Source organism: Rattus norvegicus, chromosome 15, assembly GCF_021556685.1.
Source record: "Rattus norvegicus strain SHRSP/BbbUtx chromosome 15, alternate assembly SHRSP_T2T, whole genome shotgun sequence".
NCBI lineage: Eukaryota > Metazoa > Chordata > Mammalia > Rodentia > Muridae > Rattus > Rattus norvegicus.
In genome coordinates, this window is record NC_141548.1 from 97839970 (window position 1) to 97852667 (window position 12698).

Sequence of the window (12698 nt, forward strand, 5' to 3'; positions counted from 1 at the left end):
TTTCTCAAAGAACCAACTTTTGGTTCTGTTGATTCTTTCTATGGTCCTTTTTGTTTTTACTTGGTTGATTTCAGCTCTGAGTTTGATTATTTCCTGCCTTCTACTCCTCCTGGGTGTATTTGCTTCTTTTTGTTCTAGAGCTTTTAGGTGTGCTGTCAAGCTGCTGCCATATGCTCTTTCCTGTTTCTTTCTGCAGGCACTCAGCGCTATGAGTTTTCCTCTTAGTACAGCTTTCATTGTGTCCCATAAGTTTGGGCATGTTGTATCTTCATTTTCATTAAATTCTAAAAAGTTTTTAATTTCTTTCTTTATTTCTTCCTTGACCAGGTTATCATTGAGTAGAGCATTGTTCAATTTCCACGTATATGTGGGCATTCTTCCCTTATTGTTATTGAAGACCAGTTTTAGGCCGTGGTGGTCCGATAGCACGCATGGGATTATTTCTATCTTTCTGTACCTGTTGAGGCCCGTTTTTTGACCAATTATATGGTCAATTTTGGAGAAAGTACCATGAGGAGCTGAGAAGAAGGTATATCCTTTTGCTTTAGGATAGAATGTTCTATAAATATCCGTTAAGTCCATTTGGCTCATGACTTCTCTTAGTCTGTCGACATCACTGTTTAATTTCTGTTTCCATGATCTGTCCATTGATGAGAGTGGGGTGTTGAAATCTCCCACTATCATTGTGTGAGGTGCAATGTGTGTTTTGAGCTTTAGTAAGGTTTCTTTTACGTATGTAGGTGCCCTTGTATTTGGGGCATAGATATTTAGGATTGAGAGTTCATCTTGGTGGATTTTTCCTTTGATGAATATGAAGTGTCCTTCCTTATCTTTTTTGATGACTTTTAGTTGGAAATTGATTTTATTTGATATTAGAATGGCTACTCCAGCTTGCTTCTTCTGACCATTTGCTTGGAAAGTTGTTTTCCAGCCTTTCACTCTGAGGTAGTGTCTGTCTTTGTCTCTGAGGTGTGTTTCCTGTAGGCAGCAGAATGCAGGGTCCTCGTTGCGTATCCAGTTTGTTAATCTATGTCTTTTTATTGGGGAGTTGAGGCCATTGATATTGAGAGATATTAAGAAATAGTGATTATTGCTTCCCATTATATTCATATTTGGATGTGAGGTTATGTTTGTGTGCTTTCATTCTCTTTGTTTTGTTGCCAAGACGATTAGTTTCTTGCTTCTTCTAGGGTATAGCTTGCCTCCTTATATTGGGCTTTACCATTTATTATCCTTTGTAGTGCTGGATTTGTAGAAAGATATTGTGTAAATTTGGTTTTGTCATGGAATATCTTGGTTTCTCCATCAATGTTAATTGAGAGTTTTGCTGGATACAGTACCCTGGGCTGGCATTTGTGTTCTCTTAGGGTCTGTATGACATCAGTCCAGGATCTTCTGGCCTTCATAGTTTCTGGCGAGAAGTCTGGTGTGATTCTGATAGGTCTCCCTTTATATGTTACTTGACCTTTTTCCCTTACTGCTTTTAATATTCTTTCTTTATTTTGTGCGTTTGGTGTTTTGACAATTATGTGACGGGAGGTGTTTCTTTTCTGGTCCAATCTATTTGGAGTTCTGTAGGCTTCTTGTATGTCTATGGGTATCTCTTTTTTTAGGTTAGGGAAGTTTTCTTCTATGATTTTGTTGAAGATATTTACTGGTCCTTTGAGCTGGGAGTCTTCACTCTCTTCTATACCTATTATCCTTAGGTTTGATCTTCTCATTGAGTCCTGGATTTCCTGTATGTTTTGGACCAGTAGCTTTTTCCGCTTTACATTATCTTTGACAGTTGAGTCAATGATTTCTATGGAATCTTCTGCTCCTGAGATTCTCTCTTCCATCTCTTGTATTCTGTTGGTGAAGCTTGTATCTACAGCTCCTTGTCTCTTCTTTTGGTTTTCTATATCCAGGGTTGTTTCCATGTGTTCTTTCTTGATTGCTTCTATTTCCATTTTTAATTCCTTCAACTGTTTGATTGTGTTTTCCTGGAATTCTTTCAGGGATTTTTGTGTCTCCTCTCTATGGGCTTCTACTTGTTTATTTATGTTTTCCTGGAATTCTTTCAGGGATTTTTGTGTCTCCTCTCTATGGGCTTCTACTTGTTTATTTATGTTTTCCTGGAATTCTTTCAGGGATTTTTGCGATTCTTTCAGGCATTTTTGCGATTCCTCTCTGTAGGCTTCTATTTGTTCTCTAAGGGAGTTCTTCACGTCTTTCTTGAAGTCCTCCAGCATCATGATCAAAAATGATTTTGGAACTAGATCTTGCTTTTCTGGTGTGTTTGGATATTCCATGTTTGTTTTGATGGGAGAATTGGGCTCCGATGGTGCCATGTAGTCTTGGTTTCTGTTGCTTGGGTTCCTGCGCTTGCCTCTCGCCATCAGATTATCTCTAGTGTTACTTTGTTCTGCTATTTCTGACAGTGGCTAGACTGTCCTATAAGCCTGTGTGTCAGGAGTGCTGTAGACCTGTTTTCCTCTCTTTCAGTCAGTTATGGGGACAGAGTGTTCTGCTTTCCGGCATGTAGTTTTTCCTCTCTACAGGTCTTCAGCTGTTCCTGTGGGCCTGTGTCTTGAGTTCACCAGGCAGCTTTCTTGCAGCAGAAAAGTTGGTCTTACCTGTGGTCCCGAGGCTCAAGTTTGCTTGTGGGGTGCTGCTCACGGGCTCTCTGCAGCGGCAGCAACCAGGAAGACTTGTGCTGCCGTTTCTGGGAGCTTCAGTGCACCAGGGTTCCAGATGGTCTTTGGCTTTTTCCTCTGGCGTCCGAGATGTGTGTGCAGAGAGCAGTCTCTTCTGGTTTCCCAGTCTTGTCTGCCTCTCTGAAGGTTCAGCTCTCCCTCCCACGGGATTTGGGTGCAGAGAACTGTTTATCCGGTCTGTCTCCTTCAGGTTCTGGTGGTGTCTCAGGCAGGGGTCCTGCCGCTCCTGGGCCCTCCCCCACGGGAGCCCAGAGGCCTTATACAGTTTCCTCTTGGGCCAGGGATGTGGGCAGGGGTGAGCAGTGTTGGTGGTCTCTTCTGCTCTGCATCCTCAGGAGTGCCCACCTGACCAGGAGGTTGGGTCTCTTTCTCACAGGGTCTGGGGGCCTTGAGCTTCTTAGGCAAGCGCTCTACCACTGAGCTAAATCCCCAGCCCCGGCATCTGTCTCTTGAAGGTGAGCTGTAAGCATGTGGACAGTAGATAGCTTTTTGAGCAGAGTGTTTGAGGTTTCTAGAGAAGTGGAGAGGCAGGCAGGCAGGCAGGAGTTGAGATTAAGCTGACTTGTGAGTAGAGAACAAAGGGCAGGCACTGATGGTGGCTAGAAGTGGTTTCTATTTGTTTTGCTTTTCGTTTTGTCTCAATTACTACACTGTAGAGCTCCTCGTGAGGAGCTCCATGGCCCAGGAGGCGGACGATACTGTGAGCACACTCAAGGTTCATTTGACCCACAAGTTTCTGTGTCTAGTAAAGTCTGCTGGTAAAACAGTTTGACCTCCCAAATTAATTCCCACTTAGATAGATATTTTTATGAAGCTACCTCTACCCTATTTATTTTGCATTTTCAGGATTAACCAGAAAAGGAAATGACAATAACAGTATTATACAATGGCTTCTTTTCAGTGAAAATTTAAAACTATTGTATGCAATATTTTGTACACAGCATTAAATATTATGAATCAGAAATAGACAATAGAGAACTCAATAGCTGGAGTCGAACCTGCACTTAATATTTGAGTAAGAGTAAAGCAAACCAAAATATGATCTTCTCAGCTTTCTCTCTACGTGATTTCTTGAGGTGTGTGTAGGTATGTATACGTGCATGATATTTGTATGTTTTCACTCTTAAGAGCCTGCTGTAGTTTATATAACATATATAAGCTTTAAACAGAACATTTGTTTAATTTTTTCCTAAGAGATGATTTTGTGTATCTTGGGCTGACCGGGACCTGTCTAGAGGCTGAGGATGCTTTTGAGCCTGCGATACTCCTGCCTCCACCTCCCAGGGGCTGAGATTAGAGACATTGGCCATCATGCTTGGTTTATGTGGTACTGGGATTGAACAAGTTTGGGCTCCTTTGAGCTAGTCAACTGAGCTACATCCCCAGGTCTGAAACTTCCTGTTTATCAGAAAAAAAAATATTTTGAATGAATCACATTCCCACATGTAAATGCTTTGAGGGTTTGCAATGAACCCTTGACTGACTCATTCCGTGTACAAGGAGTTCACTTTATGAGAGGTGATAAATCAAGACATGTGAGCTATAATCCTCAGTAATGAAGTGATAAATGCCACACAAGAAGAACAAATGCATCTTATGAAATTGAGAAAGGGATCATGGCATCCGGAAAGGCAGAATGATACAATTTTAGACCATTGAGACTAAGGGTTTGAGATGAACATCTTTGGAAAAAGTACAAAGTTGGGAAGAGAAACTCTTTGGTTTCTATGAAGTGCCTATAAAACAGGGCAGTTGCTCTAGGGAAATGATTCAGTTACTAGTGTGCTTACCACACAGTCATGAGACGAGGACCTTAATTCACCATGAAAATCTACATAGAATCTTCTTAAATGCTCAAACTAAAACAAACAAAACAGAATGCCAGAAGAGCCTTGCTGTGGGCTTGTAATCCCCACCCTGCAGATCCGTGGGGCTAGCTAGTCAGGTCGGCTACTCAGGAGTTTGCATACACTGAGAGACCCTGTCTTGAAATACAACGTAGATGGTTCTTGAAGAATGCGTATGCATCTCTGCATGTGTACACGCGCACACACACACACACACACACACATACCACCATCACCACCATCACCACCACCACCACCACCACACAATAAGGAAAATAAAAATAGAGAGGAAACAGCAGAATTGGTTCTGATTCTGTAGGGTGGAGGCTCAACTCAGAAAGACCCCCAAATGGAAAGCTAGACAATGGCAGAAGGAGTATAGTTAAGAATGGATATAGTGAAGCAGACAGGTCTTTGTCCCTGATCTCGTTCTGCCACTAACTAGCTGTGTGATCTTAGGAAAGGTACTTAACCTCTCTGTGCCTTGATTTCACGTGAGTAGCAGGGATTATAATCATACTGCTATAGGCAATAAGGCAGATGTAATGGAAGAAACGTGGATCAAGCCCTGCTAGAAAGTGTGGACTGCAAACAGCATCCTGTAAAGGCCCCTGCTGGCTTTAGTGCCGTTAGGTTGTGACGTAAGATGGCCTCACATGTGCTTTCTGTGCGAGAGAGTGTTCATTCCTTCCGCGCCCAGATCTTCAAGGTGAACTACTTACTGTCATTCCATGGTAGCCTAGGCTTGCCTTTCATTCCTGAAGCTGTCTGTCTTGCACTGTGTGCATATGTGGGATAGGAAGACTGAAAATTAATCATGTATATGATTATTTCAAATAAATCTTAATTAGAGAAAATAAATGACTCTGTTTTGAGCAATTAAACCTTTTATGCCTTTTGTTTTTCAAGAGATTTTAAACATCTCTCTCTCCCCCCAGTGTTGCATATTTTCATAGCAGCCAGAGAGATTATTTAGCTCAGCTCCTCCATGACGTCTGGAGGGTCTGAGTGTGTAGCATGGCCGGTTCAAAGTGACAGATCCCAAAGATATAGGGACATCTTGAAATCACACTTTTATACAGAGCTGTGACTTCTCCCTCATCATGACCTGATTTTTATCTAAGGTAATCTAATATAATTAAAAGTGAATTACTCTTTCTAAGATGCTTAACACAAAAATCACTTTGAAGGATGTTATGAGGATTCTCTGTTGTATAATAATATAGCAACGGGGAAATGTGTTACTTACAGAATTATGTAAATTAGCATACAAAGACCACCCCCAAATGTCCAGAACATTTGCCCTCTGGTCCTTTTGGTGTTTTAACTAGTTATTAAGATTTATTGTTCACAGTGCCACATTAGCTGTTCAGACTGGGTTTCTTTTGCTGCCGGTCTGCGGCCTGCTGAGGTCAGGAGGGTCAGTGCAGGGGACATTTTGGAGCAGAAGAAAACTCAGGCAAGAAGAGAGATGGGGACTTCTTTGGAATGCCTTAGTATGCCTGCACCTCAGTACTGCCTTACTGACTGGTTCCTGGGGTTGCATTAAAGCACATTAATTAAGTTGGATATAAAGATTCATGTTTAATAAAAATGTACTGAGCTACATGATGTTCATCCTTAGGTCCAGTGAAATAGCAGAGAATCTCCAGGGCTGGAGGCGAGGAGGCTGTAGTGGTTACCTTTTTGTGTGCTGCTTTTCCTTTCTCTAGTGGTAGAGGATGTAGTGTTTCCTCGGAAGGACAGTGCGGGTTTTATCTGTACTACTTCTTTCTGGATTACAAATGTAAACTTGGAAGATATCTGGAACCAGAGTAAGACAGTAACGGACAGAGAACACTAGTTAGCGTTTCTCCAGTTTTGGTTTCTCTATGGAAAGTTTAGTGGAGCTGCTTCTCTGTGCCCTGCACATTCTTCCTCAGAGACCTCCCATCCAACATTCCTGGAGAGGGGTTGAGCTTGCAAAGCGTACATTTTATTGACTGCATTCCTTTCCATCATATTGCGGATGTGGTATGCAGACTGTTTCTGTAAGTGCTCTGAGTGCATAGCAGGGTTTCCCAGACACCGCCTTCCAACACTCCCTCATCCCCACGACTTAGAGTAAGACGTCTGTGGCTCTCCTTTACTTTTGTCTGATTGTACTGCACTGTGCAATATTAAGGATGCGTGCTATGCACTAACATGAGGAACAGCCCCCTTCTTCTACATCCTGCCTGGAAGCCATTGTCACTTCCTTTGTGAACTCTGGGCAGGGCAGACTTAGCCCTTTATGGTACTTAACTTGTTTATGTGCTGATCTAACCATCTGAATTGTAAATTTTGAAGGCAGCCACCGTACTTGATTCACCTCTTCACTCCTAGTTCTAAACTTGGAATGGCGCCTGGCATGTTTGACATTCAAGTGAGTCATTGAGGCGATTTCGGATATCCTGGGGGTTGAAAGGGAGGTCAGTGTTCAATGCTCACATGTTCAACTGTGAGCAGAGCTAGCAGACCTCTCTAACTGTCTTTCGCTAGCTCATGTCTATGAAACATCTGAGAAGCGAGGACAAGGGATATAGAATGCAGGGAATATGTTTAGGATCATGACTTCTTTTTTTCTTGTAGGAGCAGGATAAGCTAACGAGGGAGCGCTAAGGCACAGTCTAAAAGCATGTCATTGCACTGCTGGACAGGTTTCTTGCATTTCTCTTGTGCTCACACTTGGATTGAAAAAATAAAGCAGATGGTCAGAGTACGTGATTGTAGATATTTCTCTGAAGACTATGTTTCCTCTTCATAAAGAGCAATAAAGATCATTCTGTTTTTAATTTCCATGGCTAATATGTGATGGACCCAGTAATCCGTATGTTGATTTGCATAGTACGTATAGTATTTGTACATATTGGTCCATCTGAACATAGTGACTTAGAACTAAGACTGGGTAATGTATATTTGTTTGACTTTCATTTTAAATTGTACCTTAGTGAATGTATTGATTATTTTCTGAGATTGTTGTTCAGATTTTCTAATATTATTCTATGGCTATTAGACTAGTAGACAGTGTGATTTAAATTGGGAAGTTTGTTCACTTTCAAGTTCTGAGAAGCAAACAAGTTCCTTCCCTTCTTAAAGTCATCGCCAGCCTTCACAGATGCACTCAAGCCATTGGGGAGAGATACGTGGGCTCACTGTCCTCTCTAACAGAGCACGGCATAGCGCTGCACCAGGTAGCTGGCCGGCCACACAGAGCTAATATGAAGAAGGCTATTGTTGGGATGGAAGGACACCTGGAAAAGAGGTAGAGGCAGAGGAAGGACGGGCAGAGAAGAGCAAAAAGAGAGGAGAGAGGCAGAGGGAGGGAGGGAGGGAGGGAGGGAGGGAGGGAGGGAGAGGGACAAGGAGAGGGGAGGAGAGAGAGAGAGAGAGAGAGAGAGAGAGAGAGAGAGAGAGAGTAGAGAAAAGGTAACAGGCAGTCTTCTTTTTTTACCTGACTCCTGGCACTAGGTAATTATTGGGCGGAGCCTAGAGGAATTGCTAACACTCATCTCCATTCATTTACTTTCTTTCTTTAAAATAATGTTTCTACTATTATTTATTATTATTTTTATGTGTTTATGTAGATGATGTATGTGGGTGGATGGAAGTCTGAGTACAAGCTTGTGGGTTCGTTCCTTCTGACTTTCACACAAAGAAGTTCCAGGCTGTGAGAAAGCTCCTTTGCCAGCCCATCTGCTAATTCACATTCCTTTCCTTTCTGTCCTGGAATTTGCTCTGAAGACCAGGCTGGCCTCGAAACTCAGAGATCTGCCTGCCTCGGCCTCCTGAGTGCTGGAATCAAAGGCATGCACCAGCAGCGGCGGCTGTACGGATTCACTCTCCGGAGGAAGTATGTGCCTAGTCTCCTAGGATCATTGCTAATCCTTGCAAGGTGCTATGTCAAATCTTTGAAGCATTCATTCAGTTATTTACTGGAAGTGTAAGTGGCTATTGTCTGTATTCTGGGGGAAGCTTAAGAGTGTCTTAAAGAAACAAAGCAGAATGTTAGGATAACCTAAGCAGCAGTACATTATTAATCTGCTAATCATAACAAAAGAACATGCTTGACATGGAAGATGAGAATAGGAGATGCATGATGGGAAATCTTGTTGATGAGTCAAAACTGAGAAAGAGGAGGAAGGAACTTCAGGCTTTCCCGGTGCTTAAAAGTGTAACTGGCCAAGGCATATTTTAGATAAAGTGAGAAAAGTGTGTTTATAGCAAAACAATAAAAGTTCACTAAATTTAAATGTTGAGCCCTATAAGTCTTAAGGAGAAATAGCATGGATGTCCAAAAGGAAGAGAATTAGCATGGGTCCCCACAGGAAGACTGCAGTTTTGTATCAGAGCCAGGAATGGGATTCTAACACTGGACAAATGTTGCTGACTTCCATTCAGCTGCATAGTAGCACAACAAAGAAACGGGCTAAAGGTGCGACTAGGGCCCATTGCTACCTACGACTTAGACCAGAGAGGGGTTAAGGTTCACAACCCTCTCTGAGAGCTGGTGGAGCTGACAATTGACGAAAAACAGTAAGAAAGTCAGAATGAAAATGATAAATGACAGATGGATAAACTGTCAATCAAGCCATAGCTTATATCCTATGTAGTTACAAAAAGGAAAGACGGTAAAAACCAGGCTAGGCTAGTAAGGCTAATAAACATGCTATTAATGAAAATAAAAAAAAGTTCAGATTGTGTTTGTCAGACTAGCAAATGAATCAACTGGTGAGAGGGTATGAGCTAGAGTGTAAATGTTGTACAGTCTCCCTTGTTTCAACAGAGTTCATATGCATATATGGTGATTCATGTCAGTAATTCCAACACTCCAAAGGTTCAGTGTCAGGGGCTTTTCCTTTTAAGTTTGAGATGATGGCAGGATACTGACATTGAAAAGCAGAAGGGCTGTGTGAGAAGGCATTTGTGGAGGAGGATATGTGTCAGCACTCGGTGCAGAGCTGCAGGTAAAGGAGCAAGAACCCCAGCAACTGTTTCCCTCTGCCTGACAGAACCCTTGTGGCGTGCCATAGAAATGTGTCTCTGTTGGTGCATGTGTCAAGCAGTCTAGCTCCCTTTGGAGTTGGATCCATCCCATCTCTCCCTCCTAGCTCCACACAACTGTCAGCGACCCTGCCAACCACCCATCTCTGCCTTTGTCTTCATAGCTTCCCCTGCTTCCTTGTTCTTTCTTGTCAGTCGCTATAACTCATCCTAAGTCCCAGTGATGCCAACCTGATGGCTTTAAGAAACGCACCGCAGAGACTCAGTTTCCAAACAGTGGACATGATTTTGAGGGACAGTGTTCAACTCAGTAACACCCAATTAATAATTTATAGAAGAAGAAGAAGAAGAAGAAGAAGAAGAAGAAGAAGAAGAAGAAGAAGAAGAAGAAGAAGAGGAGAAGGAGGAGGAGGAGCAAGAGCAGGAGGAGGAGGAGCAAGAGCAGGAGGAGGAGCAAGAACAGGAGGAGAAGGAGCAAGAGCAGGAGGAGGAGGAGCAAGAGCAGGAGGAGGAGGAGCAAGAGCAGGAGGAGGAGGAGGAAGAGGAGGAGGAGCAAGAGCAGGAGGAGGAGGAGGAAGAGGAGGAGCAAGAGCAGGAGGAGGAGGAGGAAGAGGAGGAGGAGCAAGAGGAGGATGGGGAAGAAGAAGGAGGAGAAGGAGGAGGAGAAGAAGGAGAAGAAGGAGGAGGAGAAGGAGAAGAAGAAGAAGAAGAAGAAGAAGAAGAAGAAGAAGAAGAAGAAGAAGAAGAAGAAGAAGAAGAAGAGGAGGAGGAGGAGGAGGAGGAGGAGGAGGAGGAGGAGGAGGAGGAAGAGGAGGAAGAGGAGGAGGAGGAGGAGGTGGAGGAGGAGGATGAGGTGGAGGAGGAGGAGGAAGAGGAGGAAGAGGAGGAGGAGGAGGAGGAGGAGGAGGAAGAAGAAGAAGAAGAAGAAGAAGAAGAAGAAGAAGAAGAAGAAGAAGAAGAAGAAGAAGAAGAAGAAGAAGAAGAAGAAGAAGAAGAAGAAGAAGATGGTGATCTAGGAAATTCAGATGCACGAGAAAAGAGTAAACAGGCAAAACAGTAAAGCGAGTCTAACCCAGTCGTTTGGAGAACTAGAGTTGTCAAGAACTCTGAAGAAAGGAGGTATCCTGGGAAAGGGGAGTTCAGGGTGTCAGCTCAGCAGACCCGAGAAGCTGTTGACCCACATCTTAAACTACTACTGTTTATGGGCAATAGCAGAATGGTCACGAGATTGTGGAAACGATGGTGAGAAAAGGAGTGCCATGAAAGGCTGGGATGCTCTGCAGAGCTCTGGCGGAGAAAGGAGAGAGGACAGTATCATCGTCCGCTCAGGGCCAAGCACTGGCAGTGCTGACAGTCTCTGGTGCACCTCAGAGAGAGGGCTGTTCTCTCTTCTTACAATGTTTGGATCAAGGAGAGAATTCAAAAGTGGCCAGAGCAAGAGATTTCTCTTTTTAGCTTAGGAGCATGAGCTGCTTGTACCTTTTCATATGCAAATATTAAAAAAAAAACAAGCTGAATACTAATGTGCAAAGACACTTGTAAAATAATATCACGTTTTTCATATGGTTAGTAAGGGTGCTCCGTGGACCTTATTTATATATAGTAAAGATTAAACATATGATAAAAAGAATCTTTACGTGAGGCAATTAACAACCAATTATGACAATGGCATAGAGCAGTGAAGCCTCTGGAAGAACTTCCTTTTCTTTAATCAGAGATAATTATCAATTACGAGGCTTAATCATCACTAGACTGTCGACGTGTTGCATTTTAAAAAGCTGCTGATAATTAGTCTCCAGATATTGCTCCAAGTGCTCATTACGTTTGGAGAGGGAAGGAACGACTCTTTTTTTTACAAGTGACTTTTAGCTTATAACCTTGAGCAAAGTGAATGAATAAATAAATAAAAAGATTGCTTTGTACCAACATTCAATGTGGATGGTGTGCTCGATTTGTTCTGTTATTCAAAACAACATATTTGACAGCTCAACGGCATCTATGCTAGATAAAGTATAGGAAATCTATTACTTTTTAAAATTAGTCTATGTATGTAGTAAGTTAGTTATTTTAGGGAGATCTGCCTCTCTCTGTCTTTAAGAGGCGAGAGTTTATCACCTTGTTTATATTTAGGATGTTACTTGTAAGCATGGACCAGTGTCATATATTTTTTCCAGTGGGGAGGACTAATGTCTGTTTACTGAGTGAGCCTGTGAGCCATGAGTTGCAAATGCTGCTTATATATTACCCTAGTTAACCCCAGCAGCACTGCCTGGGCAGTGCACTTCCTCCTCATTGTCTGTGGTAACGAAAACAGGTATCAGAGCGTTCATAAATACTCTACCAAAGTTGTACAGATAATGAGCAATTACCCTGCAGTGTATTCTATACCTAGTATTAACATTAATTTTAACTGAACATATTAATATCTGAGCTATTATGCCAGATGTGAGAAAACAAGAAAATAATTTTCAATACTTAATCTCTTGATTAATTTAGTAGTGTTATTAACATTTTAAGATACCTATTTTATAGTTTTCCTCTAAATATAAATGAAATATAAAATATAAATTTTATATTTATATAAATATTACATTTATGTTCAGACATTGTATTTAATTATATTTACATTTTTGTGGATAGATAATATTATATTTTGATATAAATATAAATTAAATATAAGTGAAGAGAAGTAAAATGGAAAAATTTACTGAAAGTTAAGTACAAGATGATGCAGTAACCCATGAATACGATTAGCTAAGAAATGGCAACCTGAATAAGGACCTTAAAAAATAATTAGAGATAATTTTAAAAAGAAAATAAAAGTAAAATAAAAGAAACAATGAATAAATATAAAAAAGAGAAAATGTTTAGTGAAACTATTTCATCAAATGGTGATTCCCCCTCATTTAAACAAATTAAAAGAGTATGTTAAATCTAAAAGGTGAGCTGCTACTTAGGTAATACAAAAACCCAAATGAAGGCCAGTAGAGATCAATAACCACCTTGAAAAGTGTAAGATGCATAGAATTTGACATATAGAATACTTAATCTGTTCAATAACTCTTCCCAGTCCTTTCAAAGAATAAAGGTGGATAGAGCAGCATCAGCTGATCTCTTAGACTTTGTTATCTGG

The 12698-nt window shown here is 41.6% G+C and overlaps 1 long non-coding RNA gene across 5 annotated transcripts in view; it reads right to left on the reverse strand.

The window, feature by feature from the left end:
- LOC102548462 (uncharacterized) overlaps positions 1 to 12698 on the reverse strand; it is a 96689-nt gene that overhangs the window by 70869 nt on the left and 13122 nt on the right. The window contains exon 3 of one of the 5 annotated variants that reach the window (XR_015638564.1): positions 6111 to 6346. The exons of the other annotated variants lie outside the window; for them this stretch is intronic. This is a non-coding gene — a long non-coding RNA (uncharacterized LOC102548462). Of the gene's footprint in view, positions 1 to 6110; positions 6347 to 12698 lie in introns of those variants that run through there. 5 annotated transcript variants of the gene reach the window in all.